The sequence below is a fragment of the Pseudophryne corroboree genome, chromosome 1 (assembly GCF_028390025.1).
Source record: "Pseudophryne corroboree isolate aPseCor3 chromosome 1, aPseCor3.hap2, whole genome shotgun sequence".
NCBI classification, from domain to species: domain Eukaryota; kingdom Metazoa; phylum Chordata; class Amphibia; order Anura; family Myobatrachidae; genus Pseudophryne; species Pseudophryne corroboree.
The window spans coordinates 877,340,339-877,354,100 of NC_086444.1; positions in this window are offsets into that span (position 1 = coordinate 877,340,339).

A 13,762-nucleotide genomic window follows, 5' to 3' on the forward strand; every position below is an offset into this window, starting at 1 on the left:
AATTGTTGCATTGAAGCGTATAGGGCTTATCTTTAAAGAAAAGAGGATGTGATGTTAGTGTATTAGAATGCTTAATACTAACATGTGTAAGCCTGAAACTTCAGGGATGGTCCCTAGGACCAGGGGGATTCTGGGAAGTGGGTGGTCCAGTGTGCAGTGTGTCTGGAGTTGGTGATGGAATAAAAAGCACAGCAGTGAACTCACGTGTCTCTGTGTCCTAATGACTGGATTTACAAACATATGAATAAAACAACACCCAGGCACTGAGGCTCATAAATGGCTGTACTGGCTCAGTGCCTCGCATATATTTTAAACCACATTTAGTTTATGTAAACATATATGCATATATACATCTGTTCCTTATTTTTATTATACAGCCACTTGTAACAATAGTCCCAGCAGTTGGACTTAACCCTTCCTGTGCTGATGGTACCGGGAGCTACTCTCCCAGTCCCCAGCACACTGCAACAGCTACAGTTTCCTGTGTGTAGTGCTGGACTCCCCGTCCTGGGTAGTTCAGGGGTTAACAGCATGCCACCTGAGTGCCACAACAACCTTGCACTCAGTCTGGGCTGCTGGTGCTTCATACTATCCCCCTGTAGTGCTTGAGTGACTGAAGTTGGTACACGGCCCTGCAGCCTTGAGCCTTAGTCTCGGCTGCAGCGGCTCTTTGTATACTCTGCTGCATAGGTGTAGCCAGCAGCCGACATGCAGAGGTGTGACTTTAACTCTTGTCATGTTGGTGCACCCATAGCTAATAGCCCTGCAGTTTGGGATTAAACTCCCAGCTGCAGCAGCTCTCCCTGCACCGCCTTAACTGCAGTGCACAACTAAGGCAAAAAACATTGGGGCCAATTCAGTTGTTTTTTCCATAGCCACCACTAGATGGCACCTGATGGCAGCAATTAAATTGTTCTGCCATTCAGGCACCCAACAGCTGAGGAGGACACATTTTTTCTCACAACCTCCTGAGGTATGTGAAAAAAATGTGTGCAAACTTGGCACTTTGGGTGTCCAAACAGGAGTTTGGACGCCCAAAGCAGGAATTTAGATGGGTTTAGCCGTTTAAGGCGGCAAAACCTGGTCTGTTTGGGCAGAACATGCAAGTGCGCCCAATCAACAAATGAATAGTGACAGTTGTTTGGGCATATAAACAGTCCCGTTTAGATAGGATTTTCAGATGGGCAAAACATTTTTATTTAAACACTCGGCACCTGGTGTCAAACATTTGAAAGTGGCACCTAGCACCAACAGGTCCATTTAAAGATAGTGCAGTGACACAAAGGTTAACCCTTTCAGCAGTGCCGTAACGATGTGTGTGCCGAGTGTGCGCTGCCCACAGCGCATGGGCACTGCAGGCGCAACCGGCACACTCGCTCTCCGCTCTCCCCCCTCCCCCGCCGCCTCCTCCTCCCGCGCACGCAATCGCTTTCATTAGTCTGCGCCCGCCGCCCGCCCTCTCACCCGCCTGTGTCCCTTTTTAGCAGATAAGCTGTTGCCTGGGTGATGGCCTTCGGCAGCGGCACACGTGTTTGCAGGAGCCGGAAGAAGCACAGGAGCGGACCGAGGCAGTGTGAGGTGAGTAACAGAGACAAAGACAGAAGCGGAGGGGGGGAGGTTACAAGTGTCAGCATTAACCCACACTTGGCTCGGAAGCTCCACACTGACTGATGTCACGCACTGTTCCCTACACCCCAGTCTCTCTGCTCCCCTCAGTCATCCACTTGCTCTGTTCCCCTCACTCACTGCTCCCTACACTCACCCTCACTGCTCCCTACACCCACTCTCTGCTCCCTACACCCGCTCTCTGCTCCCTACACCCACTCTCTGCTCCCTACACCCACTTGCTCTGTTCCCCTCTCACTGATCCCTACACTCACCCTCATTGCTCCCTACACCCACTCTCTGCTCCCTACACCCGCTCTCTGCTCCCTACACCCACTTGCTCTGTTCCCCTCACTCTCTGCTCCCTACACCCGCTCTCTGCTCCCTACACCCACTTTCTCTGTTACCCTTACTCACTGCTCCCTACACTCACCCTCACTGCTCCCTACACCCACTCTCTGCTCCCTACACCCACTTGCTCTGTTCCCCTCACTCACTGCTCCCTACACTCACCCTCACTGCTCCCTACACCCACTCTCTGCTCCCTACACCCACTCTCTGCTCCCTACACCTACTCTCTGCTCCCTATACACACTCGCTCTGTTCCCCTCACTCTCTGCTCCCTACACCCACTCTCTGCTCCCTACACCCACTCTCTGCTCCCTACACTTACCCTCTCTGCTCCCTACACCCAATCTCTCTGCTCCCTACACAACCTTACTGCACCCTACACTAAACCTCACCGCTCCCTACACCCACTCTCTGCTCCCTACACACACTTGCTCTGTTCCCCTCACTCACTGCTCCCTACACTCACCCTCACTGCTCCCTGCACCCACTTGCTCTGTTCCCCTCTCACTGCTCCCTACACTCACCCTCACTGCTCCCTACACCCACTCTCTGCTCCCTACACCCGCTCTCTGCTCCCTACACCCAGTTGCTCTGTTCCCCTCACTCTCTGCTCCCTACATCTGCTCTCTGCTCCTTACACCTGCTCTCTGCTCCCTACACCCACTTGCTCTGTTCCCCTTACTCACTGCTCCCTACACTCACCCTCACTGCTCCCTACACCCACTCTCTGCTCCCTGCACCCGCTCTCTGCTCCCTACACCCACTTGCTCTGTTCCCCTCACTCACTGCTCTCTACACTCACCTTCACTGCCCCCTACACCCACCCACTGCTCCCTACACCCATTCTCTGCTCCCTACACCCACTCTCTGCTCCCTACACCCACTCTCTGCTCCCTACACCTACTCTCTGCTCCCTATACACACTCGCTCTGTTCCCCTCACTCTCTGCTCCCTACACCCACTCTCTGCTCCCTACACCCACTCTCTGCTCCCTACAGACACTTGCTCTGTTCCCCTCACTCACTGCTCCCTACACTCACCCTCACTGCTCCCTGCACCCACTCTCTGCTCCCTACACCCGCTCTCTGCTCCCTACACCCAGTTGCTCTGTTCCCCTCACTCTCTGCTCCCTACACCCGCTCTCTGATCCCTACACCTGCTCTCTGATCCCTACACCCACTTGCTCTGTTCCCCTCACTCTCTGCTCCCTACACCCGCTCTCTGCTCCCTACACCCGCTCTCTGCTCCCTACACCTGCTCTCTGCTCCCTACAACCACTTGCTCTGTTCCCCTTACTCACTGCTCCCTATACTCACCCTCACTGCTCCCTACACCCACTCTCTGCTCCCTGCACCTGCTCTCTGCTCCCTACACCCACTTGCTCTGTTCCCCTCACTCACTGCTCCCTACACTCACCTTCACTGCCCCCTACACCCACTCACTGCTCACTACACTCATTCTCTGCTCCCTACACCTGCTCTCTGCTCCCTACACCCACTTGCTCTGTTCCCCTCACTCACTGCTCCCTACACTCACCCTCTCTGCTCCCTACACCCACTCTCTCTGCTCCCTACACTCAACCTCACTGTTCCCTACACCCATCCTCTCTGCTCCCTACACTCAACCTCACTGCTCCCTACACCCACCCTCTCTGCTCCCTACACTCAACCTCACTGATTCCTACACCCACCCTCTCTGCTCCCTACACTCAACCTCACTGCTCCCTACACCCACTCTCTCTGCTACCCTTTCTGCTCCCTACCAGGGCCGTAACTAGATGTGTGCCAATGGTGCCTTGCCCACAGCGCACATGCACTGAGGACGCACCATCTGGCAGCACACCCCTCACCCACATGGCCACTATCTCCAGCCCGACTCACTCCCGCTGGCGCCTGTCTCCCGTCTCCTGCTTCCTTTGCTGCAGGGGACTCAGTAGCGCTGGCTCAGTATGCGGGCAAGCAAGGTGATCGTCCGTGGCGCTGCTGCTACCTGCTGCAATCATCCTGCTAGCGCAGTCTAATCTGACGGCGCCCACTCACCACTATCAACTCCTCAGCGTCCAGACTTCGCTGACCCGGCCCTCTGGTCTCCGCGGCTTCATTCAGCAGCGTCCCAGCCTCTGCACTGATCACCAGCACCAGCAGCGGGCTGTTCTCAGACATATTTGCGACAATGGCTCCCTTACCTTCCCCCTGCAAGTTCCATACTTGTCGGTGCCGGGAGCAACTGCATCACGCCGGGGGAGCAGCAGCAGGGGAGATAGGATGGAGGAGCAGCAGCTCTGGCTCCCGAGTCCCGGGACATAAATGTTCGCCTCTGGATGCCGGATCGCCACCCCCTGCAACTCGGGAGAGACTGCACTGCGAGGAGCTGAGAGCTGGGGGAGGAGAAGGAGGAGGACTCGGGTAGGAAGGAGAAGAAGAGAGGCCTGCCACTCTGCCAGCTGGTCACAGTTAAGTATAATACTTATGTGGCATCCCAGGAATTCCTGGCCTTTTTCTCAAGTGAGCATCAGGTTGCAAGAGTTGTGACATCAGCATCCCCTGCTTGCCTGCTATTGGATGACCCCTGAACTCCCAGGGGGGTCTGAGGAGGACAAAGGAAACAGGAGGTGTGTGGGTTTTGCTGGGCAGAGGAGAGCCAGGTTGGAAAAGGGAGAGAAACGTCCTTGAGAGCAGGGCGGAAGACGGACTGCTGTGTGAAGGAGCGCAGGCATCAGGAAGCAATCACAGACGGGTGCAGGGACGAGCGTGTGTTGCAGCAGAACGCCGTTGCGGGTGAAAGCTGGCACACTGAAGCAGCCATCTCAAGCAGAGACCTGAGCGGCGCCGATCGGAGGACCGAGGACCCAGGGAGGTGGACGCCGTGTGCTGCAGCAGAGAGCCACTGCGGGCGAAAGCTGGCACACCACAGAGAATCCACCGTGATCACAGGAGCACAGCCACCGAGGGCGACCAGCCGCTGCCGATCGGGCACGGGTAAGCTATGAATGCATATTGACTCTGCTGGGGCTGTGCACTATCTGTTCCTTGCTCACTGCTTCATTCACCCTCTCCTGGACATTGTACTGCTTCTCCCACTCCTGCACACGGTTTATCATTTCATTTACCATATCACTGAACATTGTATGGATTGCTAGTGATCATTCAATTCACCCTTTCCCTGAACATTGATTATAACTGTTGCCTTGTCCCTTCCCCCATTCTGGACATTGTGTGATTTCCCCCACTCTGCAAGCCAGGACTTTTATGACTGTCTCCAACTTTATGACCCTGCAGCCTGCTCAATACTAGCCCTTACAAAAACTAATGCAACACTGCCCCCTTGGGACAGGTCAAGAAAGTAATTGAACTGAAAGTAAAAGTAAATGATCTGCTCTGGGTAATGAACCAATGGGCTTTAGATTGATGTATGTTAAATGTACTAACTGTATACTGCCATATGCAAACATGCTAATCAAATGTTATCTTGAGATGAGACACCATGGTAACTGAAGTTATATTGCATTCTAACCCTGACTTTATATGTGTGAAATGTATTTTGATTTAGTCAGCAATTGTGTACATTATTAGCATCGTGATTCCCTTACCATTTCAAATAAAACCATAGTCACTGTGTTAATCAGTCGTGACTTTCTGTAAAGGGGTTCTTTGGGGTTGCCCTCATCCCTCTGCCAACCCATCCAGAGGGCACCACCTGGAGGCTTTCAAGCAGCTGAGGCAGACGAAGGCGGGAAGATACAGGTACGATTCGCACCACATACAGCTGTACCACAAGTAGTTAGCGGTATCACACTTACACACACACACACACACACACACACACACACACACACACACACACACAGTCACTCTCACACACACACACACTCACACACTCTCTCTCTCTTTCGCTCTCATTCATGTAAAAAGGGGGACTCTGCTTCCCTATGTGTAAAATGAGACTCTGCCTGCTTAATGTGTAAAAATGGGAATCTGCTGCCGTAATGTGTAAAAAGGGGACTCTATGCTGCCGTAATGTGTAAAAAGGGGACTCTGCCTGCTTAATGTGTAAAAAAGGGGGGCAGTGTTGCCATAATGTGTGAAAGGGAGCTCTGTGGCCATGCTCCTATAGTTTTGGCACGCGCCTGAGGTGCGCATTTGCCCTATTTTGTATATGGGGGCGATGCTGTTTCTTGCACACAGCGCTAAAATGTCTAGTTACGGCACTGCCTTTCAGTGTCACAGCTGCCATCATGGCCATGTGACAGGAGCAGTGGAGTCGGCATTGGAACTAGGGTTAACCCCTTTATTTGGAGTAAATAATATACAGCACAGGACAGCACCACTGGACTGGACTTATATGGCAACACCACTGGACTTATACGGCAGGATCACTGGACTTATACAGAAGTACCACTGGACTGGATTTATACGGCGGTATCACTGGATTTATACTCCAGTACCACTGGAATTATACGGTAGTATCACTGGAATTATACGGCAGTACCACTGGAATTATACAGCAGTACCACTGGACTTATACGCCAGTACCACTGGACTGGATTTATACGGCAGTATCACTGGATTTATATGGCAGTATCGCTGGAATTATATGGCAGTAACACTGGACTTATACGCCAGTACCACTGGAATTATACAGCAGTATCACTGGAATTATACGGCAGTATCACTGGATTTATACGCCAGTACCACTGGATTTATACGGCAGTACCACTGGACATATACGGCAGTATCACTGGATTTATATGGCAGTACCATTGGACCAGAGGCGTAAGTTCAAATCATGAGCACGGAGGCTATATTCGAAGGTGGTGCTCCCCCCTTTCCACAGCATTGGTTACCCCCATATACTGCAGACAGCATTTGTGAAATCTTATATAAAAACCCCCCCAGCAAAAACCCAGTATTGATTTATCTTGGACCTTCATGCCAAGAAAAGGTGCACACTGTGTAGAGATGTGCCCGGTGGGCACATCAGAGGTGCTGTCCCTGGCTGTGGACAGCGCTGGGGCAGCTTGTCTGTCCCCAGCGCTGGGTGTGCGGCGGCGGGTGTCTGGTGCAGGGATCGGATGTTTCCCTGCACCAGGCTGTCGGCGGCGGCGGGAGGCGGCGCGGCGGCGGCGCTTTAAACTTGGCGCCGTTCTGGGCGCCAATCAGAAGCGCCGCCCGTGGCTTTTCGAATCCGGCGCCGTCCGCGAGCCAATCGCGGCTCGCCGGCCAATCAGAAGCGGGCGCGGCGAGCCAATCGGCTCACAGGCCCCGCCCCTGGCGTCTGACGTCGGGCGGGAGCCGAAGGAGAAGACTGCGCGCGGGAGGAAGCAGTGTACGCCGGGCGGGAGCCAAGGACGGAGGGCGCGTGGAAGAGCGCTGAAAAGCTCCGGTGGCCGCGGAAGAGGCCAGAAGACTCCAGGCTCCGGGAAGAAGATGTCCAGCGGCGGCTGGACGCGGCGAGGCGACGGCGGCGCCGCTGGCCGGGACGGGCCAGCGGCCGAAGAGTGAAGAGGAGCGCCGGAGAGGCCACCAGGGGTGGGAAGGAAGAGAGCTGACGAAGCTCCCCCCTGGTGCCTCTCCCACCGGGTCAGGTAGGCCCTTATCAGGTGCCCCTGTACCCTCTCTCTCCTCCCTAGACCACTGGGTGTTCGGGCATCAGGCCCGTGGGCAGAGTCAGGCCCTCCCGGCCTGTGGGCAATCAGTCGGGCCCTCCCGGCCCGTGGGCACAATCAGGCCCTTCCGGCCTGCGGGCACCTTTAGTCGGGCCCTCCAGGTCCGTGGCCACGCGCAGTCGGGGTTCCACCCGGCCCGTGGCCCTGCTAAAGGTTTGAGGGGTCACCATCAGGTTGGTGGTTTGGGCGTTAGGCCCAAGCCACCCAAATGGCGCGGTAGGCGGGCATTAGGCCCGAGCAGCAATCCAGGCAATAGGCCTGTGGGGGCATTAGAGGGCATTAGGCCCTAGTCCAGTTGGCGGCCACTAGGAACATAAGGTGACCCTGGGCACTAGGCCCAGGTCACCCAACGGGCAACAAGTTAGGCGGGCGCTAGGCCCGTGGGTGAAGTCAGGCCTCCGGCCTGTGCGCAGTCAGGGGGCGCTAGGCCCAGTGAGTAAGTGCCCCCCCAAGGTGAATAAAGGTGGCACTGGGCACTAGGCCCGGGCCACCCTGAGGTGTTTAGGTGGGCAGGCTGTGTGGCGCCCACCCCCTTCCAGCGATAGGTAGGGATTTAAAGGGACAGCACCGTGGGATCTTGTAATCCGATATTGTGATGTATGTTGTTACCGTGCAGGGCAAAGTGTCTGTTTGTTTTAAGTTTGTGCATAGTTGTGTTGCACCACCCACACGAGCTAGTTTGAGGGCTCTGTTTATGTAGCTAGTGTAGCGGACGCACACTGGGGTAGTTCTTGGCCCTGCACGGCTGTTTTCTCTTTACCTCCTTACAGGGACCTGTAAGTGGAGAAGATCGGAGTGCAAGACTTGTAACGGTGAGTAGCATCTGTGTACGTTTGTCCCTTGTCTGTCCCCGAGCGCCGGAATAGGGATTGCTCACGGACGTGAGAATCCCCTTCATCACACTACGCGCGAGAGTGCGAGTGTGTGAAACCTGGGTGGCTGAGGCTTTGTGCTCACTGCTCCCTGCACCCACTCTCTGCTCCCTACACCCGCTCTCTGCTCCCTACACCCAGTTGCTCTGTTCCCCTCACTCTCTGCTCCCTACACCCGCTCTCTGATCCCTACACCTGCTCTCTGATCCCTACACCCACTTGCTCTGTTCCCCTCACTCTCTGCTCCCTACACCCGCTCTCTGCTCCCTACACCCGCTCTCTGCTCCCTACACCTGCTCTCTGCTCCCTACAACCACTTGCTCTGTTCCCCTTACTCACTGCTCCCTACACTCACCCTCACTGCTCCCTACACCCACTCTCTGCTCCCTGCACCTGCTCTCTGCTCCCTACACCCACTTGCTCTGTTCCCCTCACTCACTGCTCCCTACACTCACCTTCACTGCCCCCTACACCCACTCACTGCTCACTACACTCATTCTCTGCTCCCTACACCTGCTCTCTGCTCCCTACACCCACTTGCTCTGTTCCCCTCACTCACTGCTCCCTACACTCACCCTCTCTGCTCCCTACACCCACTCTCTCTGCTCCCTACACTCAACCTCACTGTTCCCTACACCCATCCTCTCTGCTCCCTACACTCAACCTCACTGCTCCCTACACCCACCCTCTCTGCTCCCTACACTCAACCTCACTGATTCCTACACCCACCCTCTCTGCTCCCTACACTCAACCTCACTGCTCCCTACACCCACTCTCTCTGCTACCCTTTCTGCTCCCTACCAGGGCCGTAACTAGATGTGTGCCAATGGTGCCTTGCCCACAGCGCACATGCACTGAGGACGCACCATCTGGCAGCACACCCCTCACCCACATGGCCACTATCTCCAGCCCGACTCACTCCCGCTGGCGCCTGTCTCCCGTCTCCTGCTTCCTTTGCTGCAGGGGACTCAGTAGCGCTGGCTCAGTATGCGGGCAAGCAAGGTGATCGTCCGTGGCGCTGCTGCTACCTGCTGCAATCATCCTGCTAGCGCAGTCTAATCTGACGGCGCCCACTCACCACTATCAACTCCTCAGCGTCCAGACTTCGCTGACCCGGCCCTCTGGTCTCCGCGGCTTCATTCAGCAGCGTCCCAGCCTCTGCACTGATCACCAGCACCAGCAGCGGGCTGTTCTCAGACATATTTGCGACAATGGCTCCCTTACCTTCCCCCTGCAAGTTCCATACTTGTCGGTGCCGGGAGCAACTGCATCACGCCGGGGGAGCAGCAGCAGGGGAGATAGGATGGAGGAGCAGCAGCTCTGGCTCCCGAGTCCCGGGACATAAATGTTCGCCTCTGGATGCCGGATCGCCACCCCCTGCAACTCGGGAGAGACTGCACTGCGAGGAGCTGAGAGCTGGGGGAGGAGAAGGAGGAGGACTCGGGTAGGAAGGAGAAGAAGAGAGGCCTGCCACTCTGCCAGCTGGTCACAGTTAAGTATAATACTTATGTGGCATCCCAGGAATTCCTGGCCTTTTTCTCAAGTGAGCATCAGGTTGCAAGAGTTGTGACATCAGCATCCCCTGCTTGCCTGCTATTGGATGACCCCTGAACTCCCAGGGGGGTCTGAGGAGGACAAAGGAAACAGGAGGTGTGTGGGTTTTGCTGGGCAGAGGAGAGCCAGGTTGGAAAAGGGAGAGAAACGTCCTTGAGAGCAGGGCGGAAGACGGACTGCTGTGTGAAGGAGCGCAGGCATCAGGAAGCAATCACAGACGGGTGCAGGGACGAGCGTGTGTTGCAGCAGAACGCCGTTGCGGGTGAAAGCTGGCACACTGAAGCAGCCATCTCAAGCAGAGACCTGAGCGGCGCCGATCGGAGGACCGAGGACCCAGGGAGGTGGACGCCGTGTGCTGCAGCAGAGAGCCACTGCGGGCGAAAGCTGGCACACCACAGAGAATCCACCGTGATCACAGGAGCACAGCCACCGAGGGCGACCAGCCGCTGCCGATCGGGCACGGGTAAGCTATGAATGCATATTGACTCTGCTGGGGCTGTGCACTATCTGTTCCTTGCTCACTGCTTCATTCACCCTCTCCTGGACATTGTACTGCTTCTCCCACTCCTGCACACGGTTTATCATTTCATTTACCATATCACTGAACATTGTATGGATTGCTAGTGATCATTCAATTCACCCTTTCCCTGAACATTGATTATAACTGTTGCCTTGTCCCTTCCCCCATTCTGGACATTGTGTGATTTCCCCCACTCTGCAAGCCAGGACTTTTATGACTCTGTCTCCAACTTTATGACCCTGCAGCCTGCTCAATACTAGCCCTTACAAAAACTAATGCAACACTGCCCCCTTGGGACAGGTCAAGAAAGTAATTGAACTGAAAGTAAAAGTAAATGATCTGCTCTGGGTAATGAACCAATGGGCTTTAGATTGATGTATGTTAAATGTACTAACTGTATACTGCCATATGCAAACATGCTAATCAAATGTTATCTTGAGATGAGACACCATGGTAACTGAAGTTATATTGCATTCTAACCCTGACTTTATATGTGTGAAATGTATTTTGATTTAGTCAGCAATTGTGTACATTATTAGCATCGTGATTCCCTTACCATTTCAAATAAAACCATAGTCACTGTGTTAATCAGTCGTGACTTTCTGTAAAGGGGTTCTTTGGGGTTGCCCTCATCCCTCTGCCAACCCATCCAGAGGGCACCACCTGGAGGCTTTCAAGCAGCTGAGGCAGACGAAGGCGGGAAGATACAGGTACGATTCGCACCACATACAGCTGTACCACAAGTAGTTAGCGGTATCACACTTACACACACACACACACACACACACACACACACACACACACACACACACACAGTCACTCTCACACACACACACACTCACACACTCTCTCTCTCTTTCGCTCTCATTCATGTAAAAAGGGGGACTCTGCTTCCCTATGTGTAAAATGAGACTCTGCCTGCTTAATGTGTAAAAATGGGAATCTGCTGCCGTAATGTGTAAAAAGGGGACTCTATGCTGCCGTAATGTGTAAAAAGGGGACTCTGCCTGCTTAATGTGTAAAAAAGGGGGGCAGTGTTGCCATAATGTGTGAAAGGGAGCTCTGTGGCCATGCTCCTATAGTTTTGGCACGCGCCTGAGGTGCGCATTTGCCCTATTTTGTATATGGGGGCGATGCTGTTTCTTGCACACAGCGCTAAAATGTCTAGTTACGGCACTGCCTTTCAGTGTCACAGCTGCCATCATGGCCATGTGACAGGAGCAGTGGAGTCGGCATTGGAACTAGGGTTAACCCCTTTATTTGGAGTAAATAATATACAGCACAGGACAGCACCACTGGACTGGACTTATATGGCAACACCACTGGACTTATACGGCAGGATCACTGGACTTATACAGAAGTACCACTGGACTGGATTTATACGGCGGTATCACTGGATTTATACTCCAGTACCACTGGAATTATACGGTAGTATCACTGGAATTATACGGCAGTACCACTGGAATTATACAGCAGTACCACTGGACTTATACGCCAGTACCACTGGACTGGATTTATACGGCAGTATCACTGGATTTATATGGCAGTATCGCTGGAATTATATGGCAGTAACACTGGACTTATACGCCAGTACCACTGGAATTATACAGCAGTATCACTGGAATTATACGGCAGTATCACTGGATTTATACGCCAGTACCACTGGATTTATACGGCAGTACCACTGGACATATACGGCAGTATCACTGGATTTATATGGCAGTACCATTGGACCAGAGGCGTAAGTTCAAATCATGAGCACGGAGGCTATATTCGAAGGTGGTGCTCCCCCCTTTCCACAGCATTGGTTACCCCCATATACTGCAGACAGCATTTGTGAAATCTTATATAAAAACCCCCCCAGCAAAAACCCAGTATTGATTTATCTTGGACCTTCATGCCAAGAAAAGGTGCACACTGTGTAGAGATGTGCCCGGTGGGCACATCAGAGGTGCTGTCCCTGGCTGTGGACAGCGCTGGGGCAGCTTGTCTGTCCCCAGCGCTGGGTGTGCGGCGGCGGGTGTCTGGTGCAGGGATCGGATGTTTCCCTGCACCAGGCTGTCGGCGGCGGCGGGAGGCGGCGCGGCGGCGGCGCTTTAAACTTGGCGCCGTTCTGGGCGCCAATCAGAAGCGCCGCCCGTGGCTTTTCGAATCCGGCGCCGTCCGCGAGCCAATCGCGGCTCGCCGGCCAATCAGAAGCGGGCGCGGCGAGCCAATCGGCTCACAGGCCCCGCCCCTGGCGTCTGACGTCGGGCGGGAGCCGAAGGAGAAGACTGCGCGCGGGAGGAAGCAGTGTACGCCGGGCGGGAGCCAAGGACGGAGGGCGCGTGGAAGAGCGCTGAAAAGCTCCGGTGGCCGCGGAAGAGGCCAGAAGACTCCAGGCTCCGGGAAGAAGATGTCCAGCGGCGGCTGGACGCGGCGAGGCGACGGCGGCGCCGCTGGCCGGGACGGGCCAGCGGCCGAAGAGTGAAGAGGAGCGCCGGAGAGGCCACCAGGGGTGGGAAGGAAGAGAGCTGACGAAGCTCCCCCCTGGTGCCTCTCCCACCGGGTCAGGTAGGCCCTTATCAGGTGCCCCTGTACCCTCTCTCTCCTCCCTAGACCACTGGGTGTTCGGGCATCAGGCCCGTGGGCAGAGTCAGGCCCTCCCGGCCTGTGGGCAATCAGTCGGGCCCTCCCGGCCCGTGGGCACAATCAGGCCCTTCCGGCCTGCGGGCACCTTTAGTCGGGCCCTCCAGGTCCGTGGCCACGCGCAGTCGGGGTTCCACCCGGCCCGTGGCCCTGCTAAAGGTTTGAGGGGTCACCATCAGGTTGGTGGTTTGGGCGTTAGGCCCAAGCCACCCAAATGGCGCGGTAGGCGGGCATTAGGCCCGAGCAGCAATCCAGGCAATAGGCCTGTGGGGGCATTAGAGGGCATTAGGCCCTAGTCCAGTTGGCGGCCACTAGGAACATAAGGTGACCCTGGGCACTAGGCCCAGGTCACCCAACGGGCAACAAGTTAGGCGGGCGCTAGGCCCGTGGGTGAAGTCAGGCCTCCGGCCTGTGCGCAGTCAGGGGGCGCTAGGCCCAGTGAGTAAGTGCCCCCCCAAGGTGAATAAAGGTGGCACTGGGCACTAGGCCCGGGCCACCCTGAGGTGTTTAGGTGGGCAGGCTGTGTGGCGCCCACCCCCTTCCAGCGATAGGTAGGGATTTAAAGGG